At 48.2% G+C, this 16363-nt stretch overlaps 1 protein-coding gene across 1 annotated transcript in view; it reads left to right on the plus strand.

Annotated features, from left to right (window-relative positions):
• The first annotated feature begins 230 nt into the window (after positions 1 to 230).
• Positions 231 to 16363, plus strand: part of Nod1 (nucleotide binding oligomerization domain containing 1) — a 51620-nt gene continuing 35487 nt past the window's right edge. Inside the window, exon 1 of the mRNA XM_057788659.1 lies at positions 231 to 488. The gene's annotated coding sequence lies outside the window, so the exon portion shown is untranslated. The remainder of the gene's footprint in view (positions 489 to 16363) is intronic.

Genomic DNA, 16363 nt, shown 5'->3' on the forward strand with positions numbered 1-16363 from the left:
AGACTCCATTTAACAAGCCTTCCCGCCCCGGTCCGGGCATTGGTTGTGGTTACAGGCTCTGGGTGGCACTTTCAGAGGGCGGACCTTGGCTCTCAGCGGCCGTGGCAGAGCTGGCACGACGAGTTCCCAGTGTGTCACCCCTAGGCGAACTCTGGGGCCTGCCCACTACCGCTCCGCTGGGGCGGCTGGTCCAGGGCAGTGTGCACGGCTCTGGCGGGGGAAGAGTGACAGGGAACAGCGCTACGGCCGGTCCCCGCCTCGTCCGCCCGCTCCGCCCCATTTTCTCCCGGGAGCCCACCCGAGCCCGGGCGCGGCCAGGCGGAGCGACCGTGGTTCCCGCCAGTCCCCGTTCCCGGACCGCGAGCCGCAGTGCCCGCTCTGCCCGCCTGCTGCTGCTGTCCCTTTCTATCCGCGACCCTAGTCACCGGATTCCAGCACTGCGGATCACCGCGCTCCCACGCCACCGGAGTCAAAGTCCTGTCAATTTGGTAAGTCGTGGGGGTTGGTGCGAGCACGCTCTCCGGATCAGCTGAGGAAATGTAAGGCTGCTGTCGAAAAGTTCTGGCTGAAACCGGGCGGAGAAGCACCGCGAGCTCCAAATGCAGCCCAGGTTCGGAGGCGTGCATTTCAGAGACAGCGGAATCGAGGATCCCACTGTGATCTGAGGTCCCTATTCTCAGCTCGCCAGTCTGCAGCTTAGAATCATCAAGTGTGAACCGTGTAGATCCAGATGACCAGACCATTCCACAGTCCAATTCTGTCGGAATCTCTAGGCTATTGCTTCAGAACTGTCCGGGCAATTCCAATGTGCACGTAAGGGTTAGGAGCCAGAGACCTAAGGGTAGCCGCCAAAAGAAAGTGCCTGCTAAGTGGGACCTTCCCGAGTGCAGCCTGCAGACAGGTTGGCTGTTTCCAGGGACCTCCTAAGGTCCTGAGGTCGAGGGAGGACTTCCTTTGAGTTTCATGGGATACAAAAGAAGGAAGCAAGACAATGCTTGCTTGGCAGGGTCGCCTTTAAGGGTGAAGCCAATGGTATGCCTGCAGGACAGAGTCTGACTGCTTCCTCAAACGCTTTAGATTTTAAGAATACCTGGAGCTGGTGGTGCACACCTTTAATCCCAGCACTCAGGAGGCAGAGGCAGACAGATTTCTGAGAGCTCAAGGCAAGCCTGGTCTGCAAGAGCTAGTTCCAGGTCAGGCTCCAAAGCTATAGAGAAACCACCTTGTCTGGAAAACCCAACCAAACAAACAAACAAAAAACCTGGATTGTTCAGGGCTAATTTCCAGGAAGTCTGTTGGAGAGGAGAGTCCCCCTGTTCGTACCTGGTAGTAGATGCCAGTGATTGTGATCCAGGAGCCACGGGAAAATGGACAGGCCTCCTGGTATATGCTGGCCAGGGGAGAGGCAGGCTTAAAACCCAGGCCCTAGAGGCCCCTTTCAAAGGCTGCCAGAATAGGTTTTGGTTTTGTAGCATGGAGACCCAGTAAACCTGCTTCCAATCTTTGATTCTGTCACTTGAGTGATGTGATCTGCTGCAAGTTAAAAAGGACCACTCTGAGCCTCTCTTTTCTTACTGATAAAGTCTGCACAGAGTGGGTAAGCTAACATTACCTGGTTCATGGCAGGGGCTCCGCTACGGGAAGACAGAGTAGTGGTAATTTATGTACCACAATTATCTATTTTATTACAGTGATGGAGTGTGTTCGTTTGGAAACTGTCTTCCTTAAAACCTTGCTCTCCTGCCCTTCCACACCAAATATACTTTTAAACAGTTGCTTTCAAGAAAGCTGGGCTGTCAGCAGGACTCAACATTGATGCAGCACACATGACTCTACCGCTGGCAACAGCCTGAGCCGTTTTGATGCAGCACACACGGCTCGCATGCTGGTGACAGCCTGAGACGTTGCACTCGGTGTTCTTGCTTTGCTCTTGACTGTTGGCTAGGGACTCTTTCATCAAAGACCAAGGAGTTAGGAATCTGTAGAAGAGAATTCCAAAACCTGTCCTTACTGATGCCTGCCTCTTACCTGAAAGGTCCCCACTCCATTGGGACTGTCACTGCCAGAGTTAACAGCAGTAACACTGTTTAGATAAGACATTCAAAATATAAACTGTGAAGCCACGGAGGCATGGAGGACAAGTGTCTGTAACTGTGTGGTCACTGAAATCTGCTTCAACCAAACATAACAAGGCTGTGTCTCTTATTCAAAGGAAAAGGTTCACTTCTGAAAATAGTTGGCATTTGATTTCTAGGATTTGAATTTTTAAACGACAGTTTCTTCTACGTTTTTCCTTTGGAGGGTTTTGGGCACGATGAAGTTAAGAGAGCTGATATGGACTTGCATGGCCTGTAGCAGCTTGCTATTATATGTCTACGATTGTGAGTCTATCTGTGGAGGCTCGGGGAGGGCATATATTTCATCTAAACTTGACTCTGTATTAAGAGGGAGTAGTTGCTGTCTTTTATTTTAGCTGATGGAATTCAGCCAGGGCTGGAGCACTGGCCAAGACAAGACTTCCTGGCTTGGATGCTTTACTTAAACTTGAATTTCATCTGAAATTGGCAGGCACCAAACAGTGGGCCAAGAGTCCTAGGCCAAGTCAGCTACAGCAGGAGGCTCCACCCTTTCCATTCACTTTCCTGCCAACCCATGGAGAGCAGTCTGTCATCTGATGGGGCCCTAGCCCGGCCTTTGATGCAACAGGGTCTCTAGTAAGAGATGAACTTTTTTGTAGCCAACAAGGCAACGAAGTGCCATGCTTCCTTAAAACCAACCGGCTACTCAGAAAACTCACCTTAGAATTTGTTTTTGCTGACAAGTAATTTTCCTCTGAATTACAGAAAACTGTATTTTAAAGGAGTAATAGATGGTTGAAGACAAGGGCCCAGGAAATGACCCAGTGAGCACCCGACTAGCACTAGCTCTCGGCACATCGTCATCAGCATTGCTACTGTTGTGTTTGGGACTCAACCTAAGACTTTGCAAATACTAGGCGAGAGTTCTGCCATTGTGCTATAACCCTGCCCTCTTCTTTTAAAACCTTGAGTCAGGGTCTCACTAAATTCCCCAGGCTGTCCTTAAACTCCGTCTGTAGCCCAGTGAGTCTTCAAACCGAGCTTATGGGCCCTACCACTTCAATCTCCGGGTAGCTGAGGTTATAGGCCTGCATCCTGCTACGTATTTGTTTTAGAACGGAGATGTACTTACTCTTCTGTTTCATTGTCCCCACCACATAGGTTAGGGTTGTAAGAAGTGTGGGGGTGGGGGGTAGTAGTTAATGACTCTGTGGATGCTTTCACAACCATATGCCACTACAGAAGACAGTCACGTATTCATGAAGAAACTTCTTTGGCAATAGAGGAGCTGTAAGAAGGTGAACTTTTCCTTAGGAGAATATGTGTGTTATTTCTAATTCCTAGAAGATTGAAAACACAGTGGACAAGAACTTCTGTGCTTCATGTTAGCAAAATCCCATAGGGATTTCTATGACCTATAGGGAAAACTTTCTGGAAGGAAGTAGGTAGGAGGCTAGGCTTTCCTTTGGGGACAGGCAGTCTCTGCATACCACAGGACTATAGACCCTGCCTTGAGAGGGTATTCCTGGCTCCATTTAACGATGGGGTTTTAAATTTTATTTTATTGCTATTTGTTTGCGGCAGGGTCTCACTAGTAGCCTTAGCTGTCCTGAAACTCACTATGTAGACCAGACTGGTGTCCAACTCATATGGATCCTCTCACCTCTGCCTGCCGAGTGCTGATTGAAAGCAAGTATTGCCATGCCTGCTACAGTGGAGATTTCAAAAACATGCAACCGGGCTTGCTTCCTGGGCTTCAAGTGCAGGCTCTTGATCTCCGTAAAGTAGATAACAGATGGTTGTGGAAGAAACCTTGGGCTTTGGACTCATGAGTGTATGTGTGTGTGTGGGGGGAGGGGTCATGTTATTACTTTGCTCCTAAGCTAAAAGTGGTGTCTTCGTTTGTAAAATAGGACATTCTTCCCAAACAGGGTGTTTTGAGCCAATGATGAGCTAATCTGTGAGGCACCCTCCACCTCACCTAGCATCCAGTAAGTGGTAATTACTATGGTGATAGTAATAATGATGGCCACTGTGGTTCCACGGCTAGTTTTACCATCTCCTCCTGTGACCTTGGCCTGGGCTCTGGCATCTGTAAAATTAGGGCCGGCACTCATCTGGAAGAACTGGGCTGATGCTCGGTTCGGGGATGAAGTGATGATGATGCGGCAGATTCCAGATAATGTCAACAGACTTGCTGTGTGACACGCTAGGCTAAGAAGATGCAGGATGGCTTCTGGTTTTGTTTTGTTTTTCCCCTCACTTAGTCTTCCCAACAGCCCCAAGCCCTTAGTTGTATCTCCCCTCTTCCAGGTAGGGGAGCTGAAGTCCCGTGAGGTTAAAGAACTAACCCCAAGTCAACAGTGCTCCACTCAGGGTTTGAAGCCAGCCCAACAAGCCTGGGTTCTTAAATTCTGCCTCGATGTTCAGTGGGACCCCGCCCTCTCCTCTGGCCCCACCCACCTCTCCAAGCTCCTATCTGTCATTAAGAGCAGGTGTGTGCATGTTTCCTGCAGAGCGGTGTTTCTGCCAGTTTAAGGAGCGGAAGTAGGAGCTTCCTCCTGTGCCCCTCAGATAACTTAAACCCCAACCATTGTTTGGACTGTAACACACACACACACACACACACACACACACACACACACACACACACACACACACAGAAACCCAACAGCCTTGTTACGGGTATAGACTTAACTTTATTAGAGTGTATTGTAATATTTAATTTGTGATAATGTCTCCTGAATGCAGTAAAATATGCCTTTATGGCAGGCAGGTGTGTGGGGCGGGGAGCACAGAAACCCTACGAGGATGGGTCTCATGTGAACGTGACAGAGTTTAAACTGTTCTAAATACACCCAGTTTTTACATTTTTATTTGTCTCCTCTATCCTTTACACCCCAATGGCTTGCTTCTCTTCTTGATATCTGGCAACCTTCCCAGAGGTTATGTGGGTGGGGGTGGGGGGACAGAAGAGTGAACGGCAAGAGTAAGTGGTAGGTGCTTTAGCATATCTAATAAGGAAGTGGACATTTCCAGGGCTGTGAAGTGCTTTGCTGGCTCCTTAGCCTGGGAGGAAGACTGGTGTAAACTGTAAATCCTGGTTCTTCCTTGCTCTTTGGAGTTTCAGTTCTTCAACATGTTAACTCAACACCTACTATCATAAGATCTCCCTGGGAGAAAGGGTGAATTAATACTTGAGAACTGGGGTTATAACACAATGATAGAGTATGTGTCCAGAGTCCACGAGGTCCTGGGTTCAAGCCCCAGTACTACAAAACCAAACCTGAAAACAAAAGGCTCAGGCATTGTTTTCACTGGGTCTGGCTGTGCTTACTTGTAATCCCGGCACCCTGGGGCGAAGCCTAAAAGAGAGTATCTTTGAGGCCAGTGTGGGCTCTATAGAGTGCACCGCTAAAGGAATATAAAATTGGTGGTGGTCATCCATATGACAAACTAGCTCAGATTCTGTTGTAGTCTAAACAACAGCTATTTATTTCTTTTAGCCCTGGAGGCAAGGGTTATGAAACTAGCCTCTAGCAGAGTCAGGGTTAGTCAGCTCTTTACCTGGTTTACAGATGGTCACCTGCATCCTTGAGGGACAGATGGAGAAAACGAGATAGCACTGTCCTGCCCCTTCTTCTAAGCCCACTAATCTCACCATGGGAACTTCATCTCCAGGGTATCATTTAAGCCTCTCCGAGGCTATCATGCTGGGGGTTAGCACTTTGACTCATGAATGGAAACATGGACGTTCACTCTTTAGTGGGGCAAGGTGTAAGCACGCAAGAAAATACATAATTATAAAGTGGGAAATGCTGACTCTTCCTGAGATGGAGCAGGGCATTCCTAGGGTTAGAGGTCTGGAGGGACCTCTCTAGAGAGCCTTTCAGCGGATGGATGCAGGAAGAGTGAGATTTGAGAATCAGGGAACAGCCAAGAGGTGCGGAGGAACTGGGTTTGTGAATAGTGAATGTCTCTCTTGGTGAGGCCTGAGGGGGGAGGGGATGAGAGAAGCTAGGGAACAGCAAAGCTCAGGCTGAGCAGAGACTCTTGGGCTGAGTAAGGATGGATTTTATTCTAACACGCAGTAGAGAGCTGCTGAAAATCCTCCTCCATCACGACCTTATTGTCTTAGTTATGGTTTCCATTGCTGTGAAGAGACACCATGACCACGACAACTCTTTTAAAGGAAAACATTTAAATGGGTGGCTTACACTTTCAGAGGTTTAGCACATTATCATCATGGTGTCATATGGGCAGACATGACACTGGAGAAGGAGCTGAGAGTTTTACATCTTGATATGGAGGCAACAGGAAGTGAACTGAGATACTGGGCATGGCTTGAGCATATATGGGACCTCAAAGCCCACCCTAAAAGGGACACACTTCCTTCAACAAGACTATCCCTACTCCAACAAAGCCATACCTTCCAATAGTGCCACTCCCTTTGGGGAACAATTTCTTCAAACCACCCCACTTATTATCAGTATGTAAGACAAGACCATGGGAAGCATGTGCAGAAAGTGAACAGAGGACCTCACATGAGAGGGTAAAAGCTTGCTTCAATAGCAGACCTGCTCCCTTGAAAACTCCACTGTGATAGCCAGTTTTCTGTTATTGTGATGAAATGTCAGAGATGATCAACTCAAAAGGGTTATGGTTTCAGAGGGGTTGTAGCCATGGCTGCTTCGCCCTGAGGCAGACTATCATGACAAGGTGGTGGTCATGGTGGCCAGAGTAAAACAGAGAAGTGACAGGCCCTTCTACTCCTTCCAGTGCCTTGATCCTGTGGTGTGACACCTACTAAGGGTTCCGCCGTTTCCCAGTACCACATAGGCTGGTTACTAAAACTTTAATATATGGGGATTTGGGGGGACATTTAGTTGTGGTCTGTTATGAGGATGGGATCCCCATAGCCCAGTCGTCTTCAAAGGTCCTACCTCCACACACCACTAACTATGACATTAAGAGGCAGTTTCCAACACAAACGTTTTGGGAGGCAAACAGTTAAACTGTATCAACTATTGCACATTGAATTTAGAAAGTTTGTGCTACTCCATCCTCAGTACTGAAGAAAACCAGGAAGAGGTGAGGGGAGCAAGCCTGTGTTCGTGTGAAACAGTTCTGAAAGGGGTTGAGGGAGCAAGTCCGTGCTAGAACGTGAAACCGTTCTCAATGTAGGCAGTGTCTCCAAGCTCGGTGGGAACAGGTTCAGAGTCCCGTGTGCCCAGCCTGCAGTCCCTGCTCTGGAGTTTCCTGAGACAAATGAGTATTAATGGGTGGGGCTCTCCTAGGCCCTGAGCATCCTTCATCAGGAGCCCCGGTGATGGTGCACGAGAGATTCTGCTCCAGCCTAGCTCCCGAAAGAAGGGATAAAAGATTCCCCAACGTTGACTGAGGTTGGGACTAAGTGGGATTAGAGATTGTAGGTACAAAATACTGGCTTCCCCCATGGTTACAAGGCAGCATTTCATGCATCTATTCTGCCAACTCTGACTGAAAGAGGTGCTTCCCCCACCCTTATAATCTTTGAAAACCCAAATTCATCTCCTAAGGAATTTGCATATTATTGGGAGGTACCTGGTTGGTTATGTTTTGCTTTTTTGTTGTAAGTGCTGTGGGATGAAACCAGCACCTCTTAGGTGCAAAGCATGCTCCATTTCTGAGCTACGCCCCCCGGAACCCAGGGTTTGCAAGAGACAGAGAGACAGAGAGAGACAGAGACAGAGAGAGACAGAGAGAGACAGAGAGAGCGCAGAGGGAGAGAGATTCTTCACTTGGCATATTCATGTCATAGAGAAATGCTCCACGACACACGGAAGCCCCACCTCAGCCTGCTGTCCTACAGCTCGGTGGCTGCACCACCCTGTGCCTCTCCGTTGCATGGACTGTGACTGGTTAAACAGGTCTCCATGTTATAGGATCTCTCTCATCAAGGCCTGACCCAGGCTGTGCAGGCTCTGAGAAGGATAGTTTGGTATGGTGGATCTGTCATCTCAATGTTTCCTTGACCCTTAAGGTCCAGGCACTCCTGTCTTCTCCGTCTGAACTCCACGACAGATTTGTGTCCCGGATTCTGCTGTGCTGGGGCAAGACAGACTTCATGGAACCCTTTGGCCACCAGGCAGCCGCGTGTTTATTTGTTCGCAGCCAAGTTTCACCTCAGGCTTCTGTGGTGACTAATACATGTTGTTCTGAAGAAATGCCATTTCGGCTGAGACGCCTGAGACACTTTCTATGTAGATCCTAAATGCCACCTTCAGATAGCTTCTGGGTTGTGGGTCTGCCCTGTGTAGAACTCTCTCTCTCTCTCTCTCTCTCTCTCTCTCTCTCTCTCTCTCTCAAAATTACAAGTATTTATTTATCTGAGAGGGAGCATTTGTAGGTGTCAGAGGACAATTTGTGGGAATCAGTTCTCTCATAGGAGGACCCAGGGATTGAACTCAGGCCGTCAGTTTGGCAGCAAGCCTTTATTCAAGGAGCCATCTTGCTGGTCTTCATGGGTAACACTTCTTAACTCCCTTTGAGGAATTCCAGAATTGGGTAAAATCAAGAGTCTGATTTCCTCTGTTTGCTCTTCTTATTAGGATTTTTAGATTTATTTATTTTATGTATGAGTGCTCTATATGCATGTACTTTATGCCGGAAGAGGACATCAGATCCCACTATAGATGGTTGTGAGCCACTATGAGGGTGCTGGGAATTGAACTGAGGACCTCTGGAAAAGCACCCAGTGCTCTTGACTGCTGAGCCATCTCTCCAGTCCCCCTTTTTAGGATGTTTTATTCCCTGGTTCCCTCAGCGATGAGATCCAGTCATGATCTTTTTCAAAGCCTACAATCAAACAGAAACAGTGTCTGTTAACAGTTGAGCATCAGTCTTAATAAGGGGCGTGGTCACTAAGTTGCAAGGTGGAAGCTATATAAAGGTCGTAGAGCATAAGAAGTGTCTGGATGCAAATCTGCACTCATCTGTTGAGAAACTCAGTAGGTGATGTTTCTGAAGGGATTCTGTGCACTATGCAAATGCATCTATGTCCCTTATTGCCGGTGTCTCTGGGCCTGGAAGAGGTTACATCATTTACAAACGAAAGTACCACCTTCCATGAAAGTGGCAAGGATAAAGCCCCGTGGGAATCTGCAGTGAGGAGAGATGGGCCTAGTGGAGGACAGACTGAGACAGGGACTGGACCTTCTCTCATTCAGTCCCTACTGAAAGATGGGAAGAATCATTGCTTAAGGGGGCTACCCGAGCCAGAAGCAAACAGAGAGGGCATCTGCCTCACAGCCAGGAGCCCTGGGTTCCAGTTTTAGTTGATCTATCAAGTCTTCACCCTGCTACGGGCCTCGATTTTCATGTTTAAGTGGGTGTATGCAATGGTCTTCTCTGCTCTAGAAGCTCAGAGTCCCTGCAGAGCAGCTGGCTCTTGGGCACTCTGTGTGAGCCTCCACGGGGCTTCCCAGAAGCGGAGCAGTTATGAAAGGGTTGTCTGTGCGTCATCGCTGAATTCCAAGGAATGCTTGTATCAGACGTGTCTGCGTTCCTTTCTCTGTGGGCAGGATGGCAGTGCCTGTATGCCTGGGGTTATGTGGAGAGAGAGAGAGAAAGAGAAAGAGAGAGAAGCTTCTCCCTTTGCTTTGAAATGCTGAGGGATTAAATGCTTTTAGATGCTTAAAGTTAACGAGAGCTAATGGAGTTTAAAAGTCTTCAGTAACCATGGTAGCATCATCCACCCGCTGAGAGCTCTCCAGATAGATGTCCTGTCAATCATTTCCTGGTGTGGCAGAAACAGTATCAAACTGGACTCTTCTTCCAGGTTAAGTTCATTAAGATTCTGACACCAAAATAAGAAAAAAAGAGAGAAGTGTGGTTTTTGGTGGATCGTGCAGCAGAGATGGCAGGACCCACTTGAGTAGCCGAGCATGTGTGCCTCACATTGCCATATTTGTGCTGCAGAAGAACAGACTTGACATTGGTATCTGTTAGCCAGATCTTAGGATGAGTTAGCCTACCCAGCCACCGCCTGGCTGCTGGAGGAACTGAGAGCCATGCTATACCTCATCAATTTAATCCTGAAAATCCAGGCAAGTACCTCATATGCAAATACAATGTAATGGTCTTCATCACTGGGAAAGTCCTCAGAGAGGAGGCTGTGGGATTAAAGTCCCCAGAAGGACTCTTGCATAAGACAGAAGGTATTTCATAAAGGAGAGCATAGACGCGACCCTCAGCATCCATGGATGTATGTTATAAGTGATGCCTGAGGTTTTGGTCATGCTGGTGTCTGGACCTGATATATACTGAATGACATTTTCACCCAGCTTATTTCAAGTCTGTAATGAGCAGGCACTTACTTAAATTAGGACAGAATGATGGGTTTAATTTATTTCAATTCAATAAACAAATCCCACTCATATTTCTAGTGCCCAGGACTGCATGAACACAACGCTTTTTCAAGCCCATATTGTGCCCATCAAGTTCTGACCTTGCTGCAGATGTTATTTGCATTTTAGTATGTGTGTGTATGTGCGCTTCACTATGTAGCCCAGGCTGCTCCAGCACTCATGATCCTCCTGCCTCAGTCTCCCAAGTGCTAGGATTTCGAACATGCGCTGCTACACCCCACTCTAATATGTGCCTTTGATAAAAAGGGAGAAAGAATCTGAAATGTTTCATTGTTATTATTTGAATGGGTAGTAATGAGAGAGGTCCCTTACCATTGTCCATCTACTTCAAAGAGATCAAATTACACATTTCTGGGATAGGGTTTAAGGGCTGGGGTATGTCTCAGTGCTAAAGGGCTGACCTAGCACACACAAGGCTCTTGATTTAATCCTAGCTTTGGGGGCTGGGGGTGGGATAGAAAAACAAACCAACAGCATGGAAGGCAGATAGGGCACCAGTCAGAGACTAAAGTAAAAGCTCCATCATACTCTAACTTGGAGAACCAATGAATGTGAGCTTACTTACAGAGTAAGGAAGAGTTTACTCATAGGAGCATGGGTGACACCAAAGGCACCACATCACAAGAAGTCTCACCCTGGCCTGAATGGTGGCTTCCCCATAGCTGGCTAGATGAAGTCTCCTCTGAGTTCAGTTAACTTCCACACTCTTTATACGCTAGTGCCTCTGGGTACCATGCAACCACATGCATCTTGGGCAGAACTATATACTGCTGGAAGGGAGGTGAGCAGGGCTGGCATCTTAGGTGAGGGGCTAATAACCCCTCCCCTCTGTTTCTTCTGTGAGGGATGTCAATACCACCCAGTCTGGAAGGTCACTTAAAATAAGCCCAAGTTGAAGCTCACTCATGGGTCACCACAGCTGGCCTGACGAAGGCGGCAAGGGACAGTGTTCTACAGCATGATGGGAAAAGGGGGGAGGCCAGGGTAGGGGTGGGGTCCAGGGAGAGAGATCATTCTATAAAGTGCGACTATAAAGATCAGAAACCCTGTTATTTGAAAGCCAGGCATGCTGCTGTGCACTGGAAATCCCCACGCTGGAGAAGCAACAAGTAGCTCTCTCGAGCTCATTGACCAGTCAGCCTAGCCTGGTCAGCAACCAGTGAGCCCCAGCCTCCTGAGAGACCCTATCAGAAAAGGAAAGAAGAGGAACCTAAGGCACACAGCCGAGGAGTTTGATCTCTGTGGAACATGCTCATTCACATACCCCACCCCACTCCTCACACTCCCACTCCCCTCCCCCACATACACACATGTGAAGGAAACAAAAGCAAGGGCATGTAGACGTGACCGGTAAACATTTCCTCTGTATGGTACTGCTTGATGTCTAAGGATTAAAAAATAAATAAAAATCTCTTGAAAGTTTCTTGGCTTTTGCAAGAAAGTTATTTCTGTGGTGAGCTCCTCTCCCCTTTTCAGGTTCTAACTCGGCTCTCAGTGGATAGACCCTGCCCAACTGAATATAAAATAAATCTGTTCCACCCAGAAACCTATCCTATTTCCTGGGGTATTTCCCCGAACCAGAAAAAGGTCTTATTATTCCCTGGCGCACAGGTGGCTCTATATGCCAACGGAGTCTGAGACTTTAATGAACACTGTTTCCTTAGATAGACACCCTTTCCTTAGCCACTGTTTCCTTGGCTGGGATAGTATTTCCTTAGGTGGACGCCATTTCCTTAGATGGACCCTATTTCCGTAGGTGGACACTATTCCTTACTGACTCCTTCTGGGAGATGGGATGGCTGAGGTGAAGGGAAAACCCGAGTGACCGAACGGTGCATGCCATAATTCTGCCCCCTCCTATAGGAACTGTGGTCTTGTGAGGGAAGAGGAGGGCACGGTGAGCTTTCTGAGCAGATGGATGTCTTAGACACCCCCATGTTGCTTCCTGTTTAATAACCGGTCTGAACCCAGCTTCCTCATGGGTCCGGTACTTTTCTTCTCTAAAATTATTGTATTCAAATGATTGGAAAAAGTTTGTCACACTAACAGATAATGAAGAAGGTTCCCCACATCAAACAGTTGTAGCTCATTGATTGCACATTCTTCATTGCACGCCAAGGTCCTTTTCAAGCTGGGAAGATGCTCTGCTTGGGCCAGAGGAATGGCTCAGCAGTTACCTTCCAGCCCCCTGCCACACACACACAGGGTTTTCCTTTCAACCACCAGTTCCAGAGAATCTGAAGCTCTCTTTTGGCATCCAGCATCAGGAATACACGTGGTACAATACAAACATAAAATAAAGGTTCTCACACATATTCATAAAGTATAAATCAGTATAAATAAAAAATATTTTAAGCTGGTCATTAGTGGTACATGTCTTTGGTACATGCCCTTGGGAGGCAGAGGCAGGTGGATATCTGTGAGTTTCGGGCAAGCCTGGTCTGCAGAGAGGGTTCCAGGACAGCCGGGGCCATACAAAGAAATACTGCCTCAAAACCCAACACACACACACACACACACACACACACGCACGCACGCACGCACGCACGCAAGCGCGCACATGGACATACACACACATATTCTCACAACAGGGATTTGTGAGCCAAGGTTGGGAAAGCAGCCATCTGTCTGCAGGGAGTCTAGCCATCGTTCCAGAAGAGAAAGATTGAAACAGGGACAGCTGTGTACCCACCCTGACTACTGAAAACCCAGGAAACTCTTCCTCTATTCTCAGTTCCTAAGCCACGGCAAAGGGCTGAGGACAGTGAACCAGGCCTTAGGCGGGATATCAGGGCTGCTGAGAGGACAGCAGACATTAGTCAACCTGTGTCTGTCTTCAAGAAAGGGAAAGGCAAGGTCGGTAAGTCACTGCTTTACAGACTGGGCCTTTCGGTGTTTACAAAAGCATTGTTCTTCTGTGGCTGCCACAGTCCCTGACTCACAGGCTCCTTATGAGCCCCCATTCCCGGAAAGGAGATGGAGGAGAGAGTACAGGACTGGAGAAGGGGATAGGGGGGCCAGATTCTAACTCTGGCCTTGCTTTTGTTTATGCTAGTGTTTATGCCCAACCCCTAGACAGAAATACTTCCAATGGCCTGACCACCTAAAAGCAGCTTGGGGTATAACTCTAATTAGCATCTGCTATGTTCGTAAAGATTGTTTTTCTGGGAAAAATTCAGATCTATTTGGAATCTTATCTGCTGGTATTGCAACACCAATTTGAAGAAAGATGGGCTGTATATTTGGAAATGTGTCGAGTTTTAAAAGAACAGTGGGGTGTATAAGGAACGGGGGATCCTAAGGCTGGTGTGGCTGGTGGGAAGTGACTGCCTTGAGGTTCCTCTTCTTGGCTCAACCACCATCACCGGGCTTGGGTCTGAATTCTAGGTGTCCTTCTGAGGAGATGGCCACATTCCAGGCAGGGCAGCCTCTGCAGACCGGAGCCCCCCCATCCATGGTGTTGTACAGAACAAGTGTTTCCCAGCTGCAGGCAGTTGCGTGAATGGCCTCTGGTCATGGACACTAGAGACAGTGGTGACAGGAATGGGTGCGTGTGTAACATCTGGGTGCTACTCAAGGCCTCTGTTTTTCTGGGTGTCTCAAGTACAAACCCCCTAAGAGAGAGGGGCTCTGCCTACACTCATCTCCCAGGAACCTTCTGCCAAGAGGCTCGCATGGGCCCTGCACCTTTGTGCTCATGGTGACAGACCTGAGGATGCCTTCGTCTCCTCCCTCCTTGTTCTCTATTACTGGTTTCCTTCCTCTCCCCAAGCGCTTCCCTTGCTTTCATGCCACAGGTACTCCGTCACCTTTTCCCTACTTTGTTAAGATCTCCTTCTTCCCCTTCACAGACCCCTTCCTAGTTTTATGACTTACATGTGAGTCTTACACACTTACGTACACACACATGTACACACACAAAGAGGGAATGAGAGAGAAAGAGAGTTACAATCTAAGTTCTGCTTGTGAGAAAAAATAGGGCATTGGTCTCTGAGTCTGGCTTATTTCACTTACTGTCATAATCTCCATTTCTACGTGTTTGCGTGGCAAACGGTATGATCTCATTTTTCCTTTATTCTCCGGGCATTTATTAATCACACTCACTGGACTTGTAATGCCTCATTCTGAATCGTCTGAACTGCCAGGTTATAAACACTAAGGGTGGAAATCTGTTTGGCCTCATTGCGCTCAGTAAAGTGTTCCTCACAGTGACGGTCACCTGACGCTGGCATAAGGATGGGGATAGTAAGAAAGGTGAGCTGAGGAGGCAATTACTGGGGTTCTGCTCTCCGTGCCAGCCTGGCGGGGATCGGCTCCGTGCCAGCCTGGCGGGGATCGGTTCCGTGCCAGCCTGGCGGGGATCTGCTCCGTGCCAGCCTGGTGGGCATCGGCTCTGTGCCAGCCTGGTGGGGATCTGCTCCGTGCCAGCCTGGTGTAGGCCCTTCCAGCACATTAACTCAAAATTGCTTGCAATACCCTAAGACAGGGAACCTTACTTGGGGAAAATCAAAGCACAGAGCAGTAACTTGCAGAGGGTGCTGTTCCTGACAGTGAAGGATCACCTCTCTGTGTCTCGTCCTCTGCAGCCTGCAGAGTTCTGGGCAGCAGCCCATTCGGCAGAGGTCCAGGTAGCTGATTTCCCTACTGCTGGCAAAGGGTGCAAACGTGGGTAAATGGGAGTGGGGCGGGTCTCCAGAAGTCCTGCATTTGACCCCAGTGATCTTGCCTCTCACAGCAATTGTAAAGTAAATGATGAAGCTGGGGACCCAGTAAAGAGCTGTGTTAGCTATTATCATCGGTGCCCAGGTGGACCCCCATATAGCAAATCTGAGGAAAGAACAAGCAAGGCAGTGACATCAGCAGATTCTCCTGCTGCCCTCCACCCCTGGTAGCCATTGCTCCTCACGGTGAGGGTGGAACCCTGCCGGTGATGACACTGGCATCTAGACTGTTGCAGCTCTTTAGGCCACAGGGTCAGGCCGAGAAACACGCTCCACCTGGCATCGTCGTTCAACCTCTTGGATGTGGGGCTTGCTCGGGCAGAGAGCTCTGAAGCTGCAGTCCTGGCCCTCTAGTTCTTTTGCTCTTCATAAAAGGAAAGCCACGCCAGGCAAAGTGCTCTGCTGCTGGAAAGCCGGACTGTTTAGAAAGCAGTTTCCGCAGTTCAAAAGAGAGTCTTGGCAGTCACAAAGATACGTCAGGTAATCACGAGGGCGCAAGGAAACAGTGTGAGAGCAACCCAGCAAAACACCACTGTGCACACAAAAGGGTGGCGGCTTAAGAGCTGATAGACAGCTTTGTTTTGTTCTCTAAGTCTCTAAGGTTGTTTCCTTTCACAGTTTGTTTTCCAGTGACCAGGTATTACATTTATGTTTAGTGGACAAGTTATAAAAACACAGCAAGGATGGGCGCATGAGACAGTTAAGTGAGCTAGGGGCTTGCTGCCAGGCCTGGCTAACGGAGTTCACTCTCTAGGACCCACATGATGGAAGGAGAGCAGCAGCTTCTGCAAGTTGTCCTCTGGCAAGGACAGGGCAGCGTGGTTTCAGTCTTGTGTTTCTTATCTAACACCTGAACGTGAGATTGTGTACTTTTTGTTTTCTACCAGTTTGATAGTCTATAATCTCATCACCACATAGCTCAAAATACTTTCTAATTCCTATTTTTCCTTTGATCTGTGAATCTGGAGATTTTCCAGATGTCTTTTTATTGTTGATTTCTAACTTAATTCCACTGTGGTCACAAAATGTAGGATGAACAGTTCCAATCCTTTGCCAGAGTTTACAGTGAGGCCCAGAATGTGGGCAACTTTTTAAACACTACACATGTACTTAACACCACGCCCTGTGCTGCTGTTAGGCACGGTGGGATATCCGT

This window comes from Chionomys nivalis, chromosome 1 (genome assembly GCF_950005125.1).
Source record: "Chionomys nivalis chromosome 1, mChiNiv1.1, whole genome shotgun sequence".
NCBI classification, from domain to species: domain Eukaryota; kingdom Metazoa; phylum Chordata; class Mammalia; order Rodentia; family Cricetidae; genus Chionomys; species Chionomys nivalis.